Below are 13,840 nucleotides of genomic sequence, written 5' to 3'. Positions count from 1 at the left end.
TTTGAACCTAAGAACTTACTGATCAAAAGGCGCGTAGTGCGAAGTAAGTATTCGCAATTACTTGCTGAGAAAATAAAATTTGTTAATGTCTTTTATTATTCAAAGGGAGTAGGCTGCGATTTAACCCTCACTAACTCCTTTAATATTGGAAACAACCAGTCTTTACTCTTAGCCATCACACACAGATGGCAAAAGGTTATCAATGATTTTCATAGGCCTCAGTGGAAAAGAGTATGGTAGAGCCTGCCGCGATCTCGTGGTCTCTAACACCATTATTGCCTGAATAGCAGCGAATTCTACTGCAGATTTTCAACTAGGGGATTAAAAGCGTAGGTTTCTGGGATAAAAAATCCCTACTTGACTGACCCAAAGATCAAAAACCTCGGGACCTAGCTGAAAAGAACGTTTCTGTAGTCGACAACGAGAACTGAACTCATAATAGCCTTTATGATTTTATCGCCTATGATATGGTTGTGATACACACTTCATCAGGGTCATTGCAAAATAAGTTAAGAGCATAAGGTATGACCAACTTACTATGACATACGCCAATTGCTAATTCATATTTATTTAGAAGTCCATATCGCAAAAACTAAGCATCGAAAATTTATAAGCATGTCAAATCATTACGTTCTCGTACAGAAATGTTTAAGGTATAAACTTAAAATATTCGATTTGATATATTACATAGGTTTCATTGCTCCTAAACGTGAAGACTATAGTCATATATAAAAATAATTAACTTCACTTAAACCTCTATAAATTTCAATTAAAATTTTTAAATAGTAAGGCTTACCACCTTGCATGCATAGAGTTATCTGATGGATTGAAAAACGGGGGATTTCTTTAAAAGCACACATAAGAAAATGAAATTGAGTTCATAAATAACAGAAGTGTAGTATACTCAGTAGTGTTCAGTTTTATTTCATAATAATTGTGAAAAATATACGCCCGTCTTTTCAATTATATTTTCTTATTTTTGCTTGGCTTAATACCACAGAATGCTATAAGAAATGAAACCTTCTGGAAGGAAAAACCAGGATTTGATTTCCATCATATAATTCATTACAGTCAATTAAATATCTTTCCGCTAATGTTCACACGTGTATTTTATGTTTTATTATGGATTCACAGTTATTACCTCTACATGGAAGGCTTCTCATCGTAGTACAAGAGGCACATTTATATAGTGCTTCAGCTAAAGGTAAGTTAGCTGAATGGCTGAAATTTTCATCGCATATAAAAACAGACTCGCTTGAAAACGTTTTGCTAAAGTAATCTAATCGTAAATGAAATTTGAACAGAATCGCCTTTCTGAAGGGACGCACTCATAGAAACCCAACTACATAGGAGATCACGTATATTATTAATATGGATGAAATAAGAGTACTTCTCTGTAAAAGCAAATATTCGAAATCTATCCTTCCTGCATTTGGCCATGCTTTTGTTGTATAGTCTCAGATGATGCCTCTTCGATAATTCCAACTCAGAAGTTTTGCAATCTTTAGTCTCTGTTGAGTTTGTTTGTATTTTTTCTGTGTGTATCCTTCAAGAAAATAAACAACCACAATTCGTTTTAATGAAATATTAATTTAATTCATTTTTTATTTTAGAGCACCGCGAAACTTGCCCACTGTGCAATAAATAAAAAAAATGAACTCAATTTTTAATAAATTGTGAACATTATTTTGACTTATAGCAAATGCATAAAAACTACAAAACCATTATTTTCGATTAAAAAAAAGAAAACAAAAGACATTTTGATATCAGTACTTTGATACAAAACAAGAACCGCCGAAAACAAAACCTCTAATTTAATTTACTCAGTACCGAAAATTATATATCGACCACTAATATTTGATAGAAATAATATAGCTAGCGGTAATAGCCAGAAGTAGACGAAGAAACGTAAATGACCACATCTTCAACAGGATAGTATAACTAAACTATGCTGTTTGCGGTTTCTTTTAAAATCAACGAACAAATCATATTTTCCCTTTCCTGATTTTAAGATAAGGCATATTTTTCAGTGAAGGATTCTTTTAGAGATTACAAGAAAAAAAGATGAACAAACTTCTGCCAGACCATGAATGACAACCTCATATTAATAAATCGGACACAATTTCTTTACAGAATGATATTTAAGAATTATAAATAATATAAATGTTTTCTTTGGATGGGTATGACTAACGTATTGCTTTTGACAATAAACTTGGGCTATAGAAGTTCGTTATAAAAGAAACTTGCCAGCTTCAAGATTTTATTAATTGTATAAAAAGCAACATTTAAGAGGTACGACATAATCTTGATTTTTTCGCTAAAAAGGCTGCAAACGATTTCATGTTTAGCAGGATGTAAATGCAAAATTCAGCAATATAAATTGTGTAAACTTTGATGTTTTCTAAGGTCACTTATTTTAAAAGATAACCTTACTTTTTTTTTGGAATACGAACCGACATATTTACATAAAACCAGCTGTATCTTTCAAATTATATCAATTTAATATAAAGATACATATTTAAATAATAAATTATCTAACTACTTAACAGTTTAACAATTTGATAACTAAAATTTGATAGTGCAGAAGTATTGCCACAAATAAAAGCATCTTAGTATTTTTTTGTTTGTTTTAATTTTAAAAGGGAAAAAATCCAATTTGTTATTTGTCATACTTAAAACAAAAATATTATTTATATTATTAATACATTTAAAGTTTAGTACAATTTCAACGGTTTGTTTATTTGGTGGAAATTTTCCAATTACTTTATTCTTCAGACGCATGTATTCACTTCGGTGAGTGGATATTAATAACAATAGTCTTAATCATTCTGCTAGAAAGTACAATAAAAAAAAAGGAAACAGGCTGGCTAGTACAGGCTAATTGACACTTCCTGAAGCTGAAATGCTGCAGTGCATTTCACTGTTATATGAGCAAAACAATTACTATAACGGGATATCACTTAACAAACATCTGTTAAAATGCAGCATGTCAAAAACACGACTTCTGTTATTTATTCCGTTCGTTATAAAAATCATAATAAGGACTTTGTCACATTTCTTTATGAAAAGTAAAAATTTCATACAGTTATTGACAAAAAATCTCTTAATGTCATGATACCGAAACACCAGTCGCTAAACATAGAGGTAACAACAACTGACCAGAATTAACAACAGATGGCGTTTACTCGAAAGGAGTAACTGACCCACGAAACTAAAGATTTGGGGAGACAAGGAAACGAATTATTCTCCTTCTTGATTTCCCGTATTCATATGCTTCTTCCATCCGAAGGCGTTTTGCGTCCATGAGGTTAGCGACACATATTGTTGCTGAACGACTTTTCCAGCATGACAGTGAACAAGAACTTTGCCATTGAGCGACTTCACCTGAAATTTACTGAAAATCTATATCTCAATGAAAATTAAAATTAATGAATCATATAATGTTCAAGAGTACATTGAAAACAACCAGAATGATAAGAGGGTTTAAAGCCTTTTTTTGAAAGAAGCGAGGAAATGGCGTTGTTCATTTACATGCAATACTTATGCTAAGCAAAACAAACTAAACTTCCGCTAAAATGTAATTCACACAAGCATTCGCCTAAAACAGTGGTTTCCACTTTCATGCCTTGCATCCCTCTTAAAATATTTTATAAATTTCATATCTCCCTTTCAGAACAAGTGGTCACACTGCACAATTTAAATCATCTCAATCATGTAAAAGATTTTTCTTTTTAAAAATGTTTCTCCATATGTTTTTTTAAAGAGGTTTATATCAACATTCCTACCAGAAAACCATTCGCTCTTGAAGGAAGCTGGGAGTGAAACTTCATTTAGGAACTTCTGCTTTAAAGTATGAATATTATTTAACTGAGCCACACCATTCTACCTGAGAAAATACATATCATACAAGAATATGATATCATCATCATCATCATCATCATCATACGTATCAAGGATTTAGGCCTAGCATGGCCTGTTCCGGCCTTTGAAGTCATCGTTGAATCATTTAAGAGGACGTCCTGGTTTTCTTTTTCCTAATGGCTTGTACTTTAACGCTTGTTTTGGTAATCTTTCTGTTTTCATTCTTCGAACGTGTTCCATCCATTTATGTTTATATTTTTTAATTTTTTCTATTACTGGTTCTTGGTTTAATTCTTTCATAATATCTTCGTTTCTTTTGTGATCAAATAGGGTATACTTTGTAGTTTTTCTCATAAACTTCATTTCTGCTGTTGTTATTCTTTGTTTGTCTTTTTGTTTTATTGTCCTGATTTCGCTTCCATACATTAAGATTGGTAGGGCTGATGTATTGTATACTTTTAGCCTGGTTTGTTTTTGAACTAGGTTTGGTTTAAATATAGAGTTAATTACACCTGTTATTTTTAAATATTTTGCAATTTTTATGTTTATATCTTTTTCATTTTCATACGTGATCATACATCCTAGGTAGTTAAATGAATTCACCTGTTCTAAGATCTTGTTATCTAATACTATTTTAGTTCTTGCTGGATCTTGTCCTTTAAAGGCCATAGTTTTTGATTTTTCCGTTGATATTATCATACCATAATCTTTGGATATCTCATTTAGATTTAAAATAGCTTTCTGCAAGTTATCTTCAGAATTTGTAATTATTATTTGCTTGTCTGCAAAGAGGAGAGTGGTTAAGTTAACTGTAGGTGAAAGTTTAATTCCTTGGTGTAAATTTTTACTCCATTTTATTATTATTTCATTTAAGTAGATATTAAAAAGAGTTGCTTAGAGGGGACATCCCTGTCGGACCCCTTGGTTTATCTCTCTTTTATATGATAGCTCGTGATTTAATCTTATTTGTATTTGATTTAGCTTCAAAATATTTCGATTTTTAGTTTCAGTTTTCGATTCAGAAACTAATTTAAAAACAAAGCAACAATTGAGAAAACATTTAGTTGTTACAATATCGATTGCTTCTCGGCTGTCAATTATAGCTTATCAAATGAGAAATGATCAAGAAAAATATTTCCGTTCAAGCAATGCAAATGAAACCTACTGTTTTATTTAAAGCTAAAAAAAGGTAAATCAATGTAATTTATAAATAATTGAAAGATTCAAAGCTGATGCCGCATTATTCATAAATTCATAAATAATTCTATAACGCTTTAGTTCAATCAAATGACAATTTAGTGTTAGAAATCCGACAAGACACTAAAAGTCTTTTTAATCTGCAGTTGTTCATGATTAGGATTAATTATGATATTAAAAGAAGAAATATGAAGTGCCATTAAGAACAAGTATTAACCTTACCAGATCTCTTAATGAATCTTAGTTTATAGGAGAATCGCCATAATCCCGACAAATTGTGTACCTTTGTTGGAATATTTTGAATGAGATTGTAGGGAATGACTGTAGGCAGTGAAATTCAATAGCGATTTTGAGATGAAAATGCAACAATTTATGAAGATTTAATAAATGTGGACTACTACAAGGAAGGGATAAAAAAAATAAAATAAAGACAGAGCTTTCTAGGCTTTCAGATTCTATACATGCTGAGAAAACGCTTCGAGTACAGGAATAAGGTTTTCAGTGTTGCCTTGCAGAGGCAGCTTTGAAAACCTCATTAATCAGTAATTACAAATTAATTTTAGAAAATTTATTATTAGGTGACACGTTTAAGAGTCCAAGGACGTATCACAGGAGGGCACAAAATCTATTTCAAAAACAAGACAATCTACAATAAAAATACAAAATTTTACAACAGAATCCATTAGAAGACCAATAGAAGATAAGTGGATACTCTACATTTTCAATCTGAGATTGAGGGCCCATGGTGCGCGAGCGCTCCAGTTACGCTTAGATGGGAGGAAATGTAAAAACAGTCAGACCCGAGTGAATGAATGATATGACACAGGAGCAAGGAGGGATATTCGCCATGTGTGTCACTACTTTCAGTCACCTATGGCATAATCATTCGTCGGGATAGTGGTCGCGTGTCGGTTATATGCATCTCCGCAAGCTGGAGTTAAGTATCTGAAACGGGGGAGAGGAAACGGATTCTCATAACGTACCAAATGAAAATAGTCACATTTATTAGGTAGCGGATATCTACAAATTCTAGCGTATGTGATCATTTCTGATTATAGGCTTATGTCAAAACATTTCCTCGTAATCTGACCCTTTGAAATTTCCTATCTCAGAATGGGAAATTTGCGTCTGCAGATTTCTCATTCTGAGAAATCTGAAGACGCAGATTTCTCAGAATGAGAAATTTGTCTCATACTTTGAATAGTTACTCTATATATTTCATATATCTACTATTTTGAATAGTTAAATAATTATAGTGATAATGATCGCGAATATTCTTGGTTTGAAAACAGATACTGATTTCTTTTTATTAAGAATTTAATTGCACCCAGAAGGATTCGTTCTAAGCATTTTTAAATGGGCTATGATCCGATGGGACAGTTTATAACTACTAATTTAATAAACCTTCTTCTCCATTTCTATAATATTCCTCTAAATTCTCATTTTACGTCACCATTTAATTAAAACATTTCGCGCATTATTGTCCAACTACACTTTCGAAAGCAAATTGGCCATCTTCAGCAGAGCACAGAGAATCACAGTATTCTTAGAAATGAGAAATTTTAAGAAACTTAACTTTCAACAAGGTTAAAGCTCGTATCTAATTATAAGATCCAGTAATTTAATTTCTGTACCCTTAAGTGATAACTTATTGTGGTCTAATAAGTTATTTATTATCACGCGCGCGTGTGTGTGTGTCTATTTCAGTTTCACTTTCCATTTCTGTAACGGGAAGTTAAATGAACCCAAACATACACGCGTATGTCGAAATACTCTTCCGCCCGCCATTCGTAGGGGGGGGGGGGCTAAACGAATCCCCACGCGCCGAAAAAGGTGTGAATAGTCATCGACTTCCGGTCTTACAAGGGATGTTGAGTGAGAGGGCGAGCAAGGCAACAGAGAGCGGTTATGTGGGTCAAAAAGTGTTTAGCTGATGTTGACAAGACTTACTGCATCCGGGGTAGAAAGGAAGAAGGGGAAAAAAAAAAACAGTCAACAGTTAAACTTTTTCCTGTAGTTGTAAATTGTGGCGGGTGGGAGGGGAGGGATGGCGAACAATAGAGTTTGTTTTGTGAGATTGTATACCACCTCCTTCCTCTGTTTAGTAACGTGATAAAGGGCAGTAAAACTGAATTTAAAATCTGTGGATCGCAAAGACTAAGAAGCTATATACAAGTTTGAAGTAACCGGAAGAGTGCAGATTATTATTATTAGTATTCATTACTTGGGATAAAATAAATTATTGTTAATTTATATGGTTCAACTATAACAGTCCTAATCCGTTGTTTATTGTCAATGAGAGGAAGTTTTGGATAGTGTGTATTTCAAATTCTAATATGCCTACGAACCACGTTATTGCTAATAAACTTCCTGTCGTCCACAACTAAGTGCTAAATTGAAACAGCCGCAGAAGCTGTCGTGAGTTTGAAATAGGAGACAATTTCTTGACAGAGCTCGATCGAATTGGTAACTGGAGTTGAATATAACAGTAGTGATTTAAGATATTTTTACTAAGCCACTACCTATAAAGAAGTTAATGTCCGTAGATCAAAAATAAACACTCAATGATTATTTTTCTTTATAACGGATATAGTCTTCAGTCCAACAGCTTTTACTGGTGTATTACCAGCGGAATACCAGGCACCCCTGGAGGGGTCATTATGTTCCAGTTTCTTCCTCAAATTTTTTCCACTTTTTTGTCACACAAGAGGTAAGATTTTTTTTTATGAAAGTAAAAAAAAAATTACGATTATAATAATACAAATAAAAGTTTTTTTGTTTGTTTAAATTTAAAACCACTTGTATGATATTAATTTTTATTTTATTAATATAATAAAATTCTCCATCAAGGTATTAAACGTTCTCGTAATGTGAACACTCTCCTTTTTTCTGATGACCCAATAATAATTACGAATTCCGAAGGTAACTTATAGAAAGATATTTTAAATTTAAATGCGATAGCCAAAGATTATGGAAGGATAATATCAACAGAAAAATCAAAACCCATGGCCTTTAAGGGACAAGAACTAGTAAGAACCATAATAGTAATAGATAAGATTTTAGAACAGTTGAATTCGTTTAATTACCTGGGATGTATGATTGCATATCAAAATGAAAAAGATACAAACCTACAAATTGCGAAATATTTAAAAATAACAGGTGTAATTAATCCTATATTTAAACCTAACCTAGTTCGAAAACAAACTAGACTAAAAGTATATATATTATACTTTTATTATATAATATATATATATATTATATAATTTATTTATTTATTTTTATTGTATAATATTATATAGTTTAATATATAATTATATTAGCCTCACCAGTCCTATTATATGGAAATGAGACCTGGACAATAAAACAAAAAGAAGAACAAAGATTAATAACACCTACTTTCTTTACCGCTGTCCCAGTTCTGAAAATCATTCATCTTTGAGACTTAATTTCCTGCAATCCAGATAACCTAAAACCGAAGCCATCTTAATAACTACAATCGTCCCCCCCCCCTTTTTTTTAACTATTCAATATGTTGACCAAGCAATAACAGAAACAGCATGAATAATGTTTCAGTTCTCAAGATTGAGATGATTGGACATGCCATACAGAAATTATCCATCCTTTAAAGGGTTATGACAATCGAATGACGATTTTCAATGCTTCCAAAACACACATCTTTTTTCTCGCAAAAAATACCTCAGTTCTTCCCTTACCTTTCTTAATGCTCAAAACTCAAGAGCAGATTTCTCTTTTCGGACACTTACCCCTGTCATTTTCTCAAACGCATGAATTTTATAGCATCCTCGGCTTCCAAAAAATTGGTATTATTCTTTTTTCTTTCAAGGTGTTACTTTTCATTTGTTCAGCTATTAACTCTGTTCAAATTCCAAATCCACCCTACTTTGAAATACTGCTCTCAGATTTGGGGGTGTTACACCAAAAATCTCTAAAAATTCTCCATGCTGTCCAGAAGAAGGTAATTCGGCTATTCTATGACCTCTCTTTCACACTCTCTTGGACTACAGACGGTCAGCTTTTATTGTATTTCTTCTACAGATAATTCCACTAGAACTGTTCAGCAGAATTGGCATCTATTATGTCGCTCATTCTGGTAAAGCCCACAATAACACGAGCAACATCATCAGCAGCATCATCCTTTTACAAATGAATTACTGATTCACCGAACTTTCCACTCCCATTTATGTTTCGTTCCGTCTATCTGTTCTGTGGAATGGAACAGTATTTTCCCATCTACAATTTCCAGTTCTTCAAAATGAATATCAACAGATCATGTTTTCTCTTCAGCTTATTCACACGCGGTATTGATTTGTTATAGGCTTGTGGCCTTAAGTGATTACAGGGAGTGGTAACAAAAAACTATCCTTTGTGATACCACACTTTTTCTACCTCTGTTATCGGACCGAATTTCTCAAAGGTCACGCAGTATTGGTGAACAATGAAGAAGTTTTCTTTTTTCATTTGGTATCATATATTAAAATATTTTGCCGACAATTTGATCGCACCTAATATATCAGAAAGTACAATATGTTGTCTGTTATATGCAGAATACAAAATGCTTTTATATTAACCTAATCATCCAGGCTTATCAGATACACTTCTTATAGAAAGACATCATTTCTAAAATCCAAATGGAGAACTATGATTTAAGGAGGTATATATTTTGGTTATATCCTACCACCCCGTTTCTTTTATTGTCATTTAAAAGGAATATTTTTTTGTGGCATAAGTTGCTGAATGAAAGTTGTCTTCATTCAATCACAAAATGCGGATTCTTTTATTTCCGTGGAACTATTATATCACATACTGTCTGTTCAAAGAAATAAAGTTTTCTTATATACAGTAATTAGTTTATCATCATATTAGTAATTTCGTGCTCTCAACATATTCAAATAATTATTTTCTAGTATCGAAGATTGTACAGAATATTAAACCGAGGTCATTATGAGTAGCTTCATCTGCTTGAAGCACCTGTGTCATAATGAATTGAAATTCATCCACTCTCTTAGCATTCAAGCAGTGAATTCTACTCGCTCTCCATGTAAAATAGTCACCCTTTATTTTCTAATTTACCATTCCTTGTACAACTTCTATGACATCCTAGTCCTTATCCGTCTCATAGATCTGCCTCTTGAAATATTTCTTCAATATCCATCTGGCGAATACTTCTTAACAACCTAAACATCTCATCTGTATCACTTCTTTGTGTTTTATCTACTAAATTCTGCAGATTGCGTGTCTTTAATCTATTCTCATAGATATTCCACAGTCCTGAAATCATTTTTATCAACTGCGTATGCATCCTTTCCAAATCAAGGAGCAGATCTGAGTGCAGTAGTTCATACGATGTCTGATCAGAGCATTTCATCTCTGCTAATCAGACTCTATCCCAGTATTGCAACAACCCTTTGCGTGTCTCTACAAACTTGCAATATGACCCTTGAATTTGAAATTTCTGTTCCCCACCACCCCAGATCCTGCACCTTTTCCACTTCCAGTACACTTCAAAAAATAAAGTTTGCACCCGCTCATATGTGGAAGCTGAAAACATCAACCTCACACATAATAATGCAGTGTATCATCAACCCATCCAATCAGCTTAATATCTCCCTGCAGTCTTGTAACAAATTTGTTGGTATAAGGATTCATTAATAATGGTCCTCTATGGAACCCTTTTGAACAGACCAGTGACTGTTCTGTTCCTTGACACACCTTCCCCCTACCCAACTCTTTGATACCTTTCCGACAGCCAATTCCCAATACACTCCAGTAACCTGCTACATAAAGCTATACGTTATGGCTTGTCTTGTAGCAACCTGTTAAATGCATTTGCATAGAAAAATCACTATGTGTACTTCCCTCATCTCATTTTCTTATTATAAAAAAGAAACCAGATTGCTAATACAAAAGTACCCCCTTATAAAAATATACTGATCCTGCATAGATCTTTGCGGGCTTGGTTTGCTGAGTGGTCAGCTTATCTGCTTTCCAACCAAAAGGCTGCTGGTTCGAATCCCACAATAGGCAAGTTTGTGGTTATATTTAGGTAGGAGATGAATTTCATCGCCTGATGTCAGACCACCGCCCTAGAAATCTGAAGTGGTTTGAAAAACTTCCATGTTTGGTCTCTTGATCAGGGTTTCCGAACTATGTAAAAATACGTGACAAAACGTTATAAAAATAGAAACAAATACTTAGCCCACCCACAGTTCAAATGTACTATAGGTTGTCAAATAACCTTGCCTAAGTTTTTAATGGGTTTAATGGGTTTCTCAGCACACATTTCTTAAAATACTTTCAGGAATTTCACCCGGTCTTACTGCCTTGCTGACATCCAACGGATTCTAAATACATCTCCTCAATTCTAATCCTTCAAACCCTTTCATCCCAGTGATAAAATCTACTTCACCAAAATTAAATACCCTAATAAGGTATTTATTAAACACCTCCAGTATGCTGTCTACATTGATCACTTGATCATCTATTGCTTCTAACAAGGTCATTCATCAACAACCATTACGCCTCTCCCGGTGGTTACATAACGAAAACATTCCTTTTCGTGGATTGTCCTTGGACTTAAGTGCTGTCTCGCTCATATAGAAATTTTTCCACCCTTACCATCCCAGTTACTTTCTTAGTTTGAATTTTATATTCCTCACAACTGCTTTTCACTCATAACTTCCTACTACTTCCACAATTTCGTTTTCTTTTATCAGCAGTTCCTGGGTGATTTCGTTAGTCATCCATTTTGCCATTCCACAAGGTAGGTGATTTCCATTGCTTTCAGTTCATATGCTTTCGCAATCCCGAAAGTTAAAAGTACTTCATTATTCTTCTTATTATTATTTAATTAAAATTAGCTATTCAGCGAAGCTTTCTAGGATTATCTTTATTTTATTTTTATTTTAGTAATTGTAATGTACATGTTATCGAACAATTAGTCATGATTAAATTCCTGTTTATTAGCTGATAGGAGGCGCTAATTTATGAGAAATATGAAATATATTTTTAGTGGTTACGTATTTTTAATGGTAGTTTAGTGGCTGGTAGGTGGCGCCTCATTTATAAGAAATATGCAATGTATTTGTGGTGTTTACGTATTTTTAAGAACTTTCTATCATTTCTTTTCCTTTTGGTTACTTTTTAAATAAACTCCAGAGGTATGTAATATGTAAAAGTTTAAGTCTCTTGCAGAGTTATTACCATCCGTAAAATAAAAGTGACATTAACTACAATTGCGTGTAATGTAAAAATTACCTAGGCTTCGGTTAAGGCTTAATAATTAGTTTTAAAGCTACCAATGGTGTTATTTACTTGTAATTATGATAATAAGAAGTTATTAAACAGCGGGCAAAGTTTCAGAGAATTATATTTTAATTATAAATGAAAGGAACCTGAATCGGTATAGGATTCAGGAACCGATGGATTCATTATTGGATTCAGGAATAATAATAATAACAACGTGAATTTCGTTATTGCAAATGAATGTTATTGATAACATTTTCTTGAAAAAACAGAGCCAACTAGGGTGGAAGGAGGGGGGGGGGGAGGCTAGCAATAATTACCGTTTTTGGGTATACTGACTATGTTGCATATTATTATTATTATTTGTCACCTCCAGGGTGTCCAAAGACTTATCGAGGGAGGGCATCTGCTCTACAACTCTGTCTCCACCACTCACAATCCATCATCTGACCACAACTACACTAACGCCATCTATCGCCGACCACCACCACCAGTATTTCTACATTCGAACCCGCAGCCTTTTGGCGGGGTAGCGGATACGCTAACCACTCGGCCAGCCAGGCTGGCTAGTATATTATTAGGTGTTCCACACTTGCTTGGATGCCGAAAAATTGTTTTAACCCTGGCTCGATTCTCTCTCTCTCGGCAACGCTGTTTATAAATAGTTTTTTAATCCTGGTTGATAAAAATCACTACTAATTTTGATTTGAATATTTGTATGTTTGCTACAGCGTATTGACTTAGATAAATGTCAGTTTTTAACCACGCTATAATCAAATATACAAATGTACTAGTTGCATTTCAACTTTTCATTTTTTGGACTCACTTGGGCGCACTCAATGTCCTGCGTTTCATTCTGAATGAATGAGGTGAAGCTATTTATTGCTATCGTCAAATTAGCATAATTTGGTAAAAAAGAAAGGGCTGAAAGACGTTTTGTGAGAGGGGGCGGCGGATGATCGCTGCTACTGTAAAGTTACACTATGATTTGACGTTTTTTGCATGAGATTTAGCAACCTTGTAAAAAGAATGAAATCAATATATTTCAAAATGATTATTATTATCATCATCACATCATCATTATTATTAAATTATTAGTATTTATTATTATTTTATTATTTCAAAATTTAAATCTGAAATTCTTACATATCACTTTCAACATATGACAGGAGTATAAAATATAAAAACTGTGGTTGAACCACTAAAATGTGATGAAAATAACATTTTTGTATTCATAATTATTGAATTTTTTCCTTTTTAGAATATTTCTTCGATGTGCATGTTACTCTTTTTTATCAACATTCAAACAAACGCAACTTTGTAAACCAAATACAGAAAAATTCGTTTTCCAATACAGTCTCTATTTTATGCTGCCACCAGTTATCAGATGTAATAATAATAATAATAATAATAATAATAATAATAATAATAATAATAATAATTATTATTATTATTATTATTATTATTATTATTATTATTATATTTCTATTTTTGTTTATTTTTATTTTATTTTTTTTAG

The sequence above is a fragment of the Typopeltis vanoorti genome, chromosome 6, assembly GCF_054136105.1.
Source record: "Typopeltis vanoorti isolate ZY-2024b chromosome 6, IOZ_Tvanoo_1.0, whole genome shotgun sequence".
NCBI classification, from domain to species: Eukaryota; Metazoa; Arthropoda; class Arachnida; order Uropygi; family Thelyphonidae; genus Typopeltis; species Typopeltis vanoorti.
The sequence above is the reverse complement of the archived record's forward strand: the minus strand, read 5'-3'. Positions refer to the sequence as shown.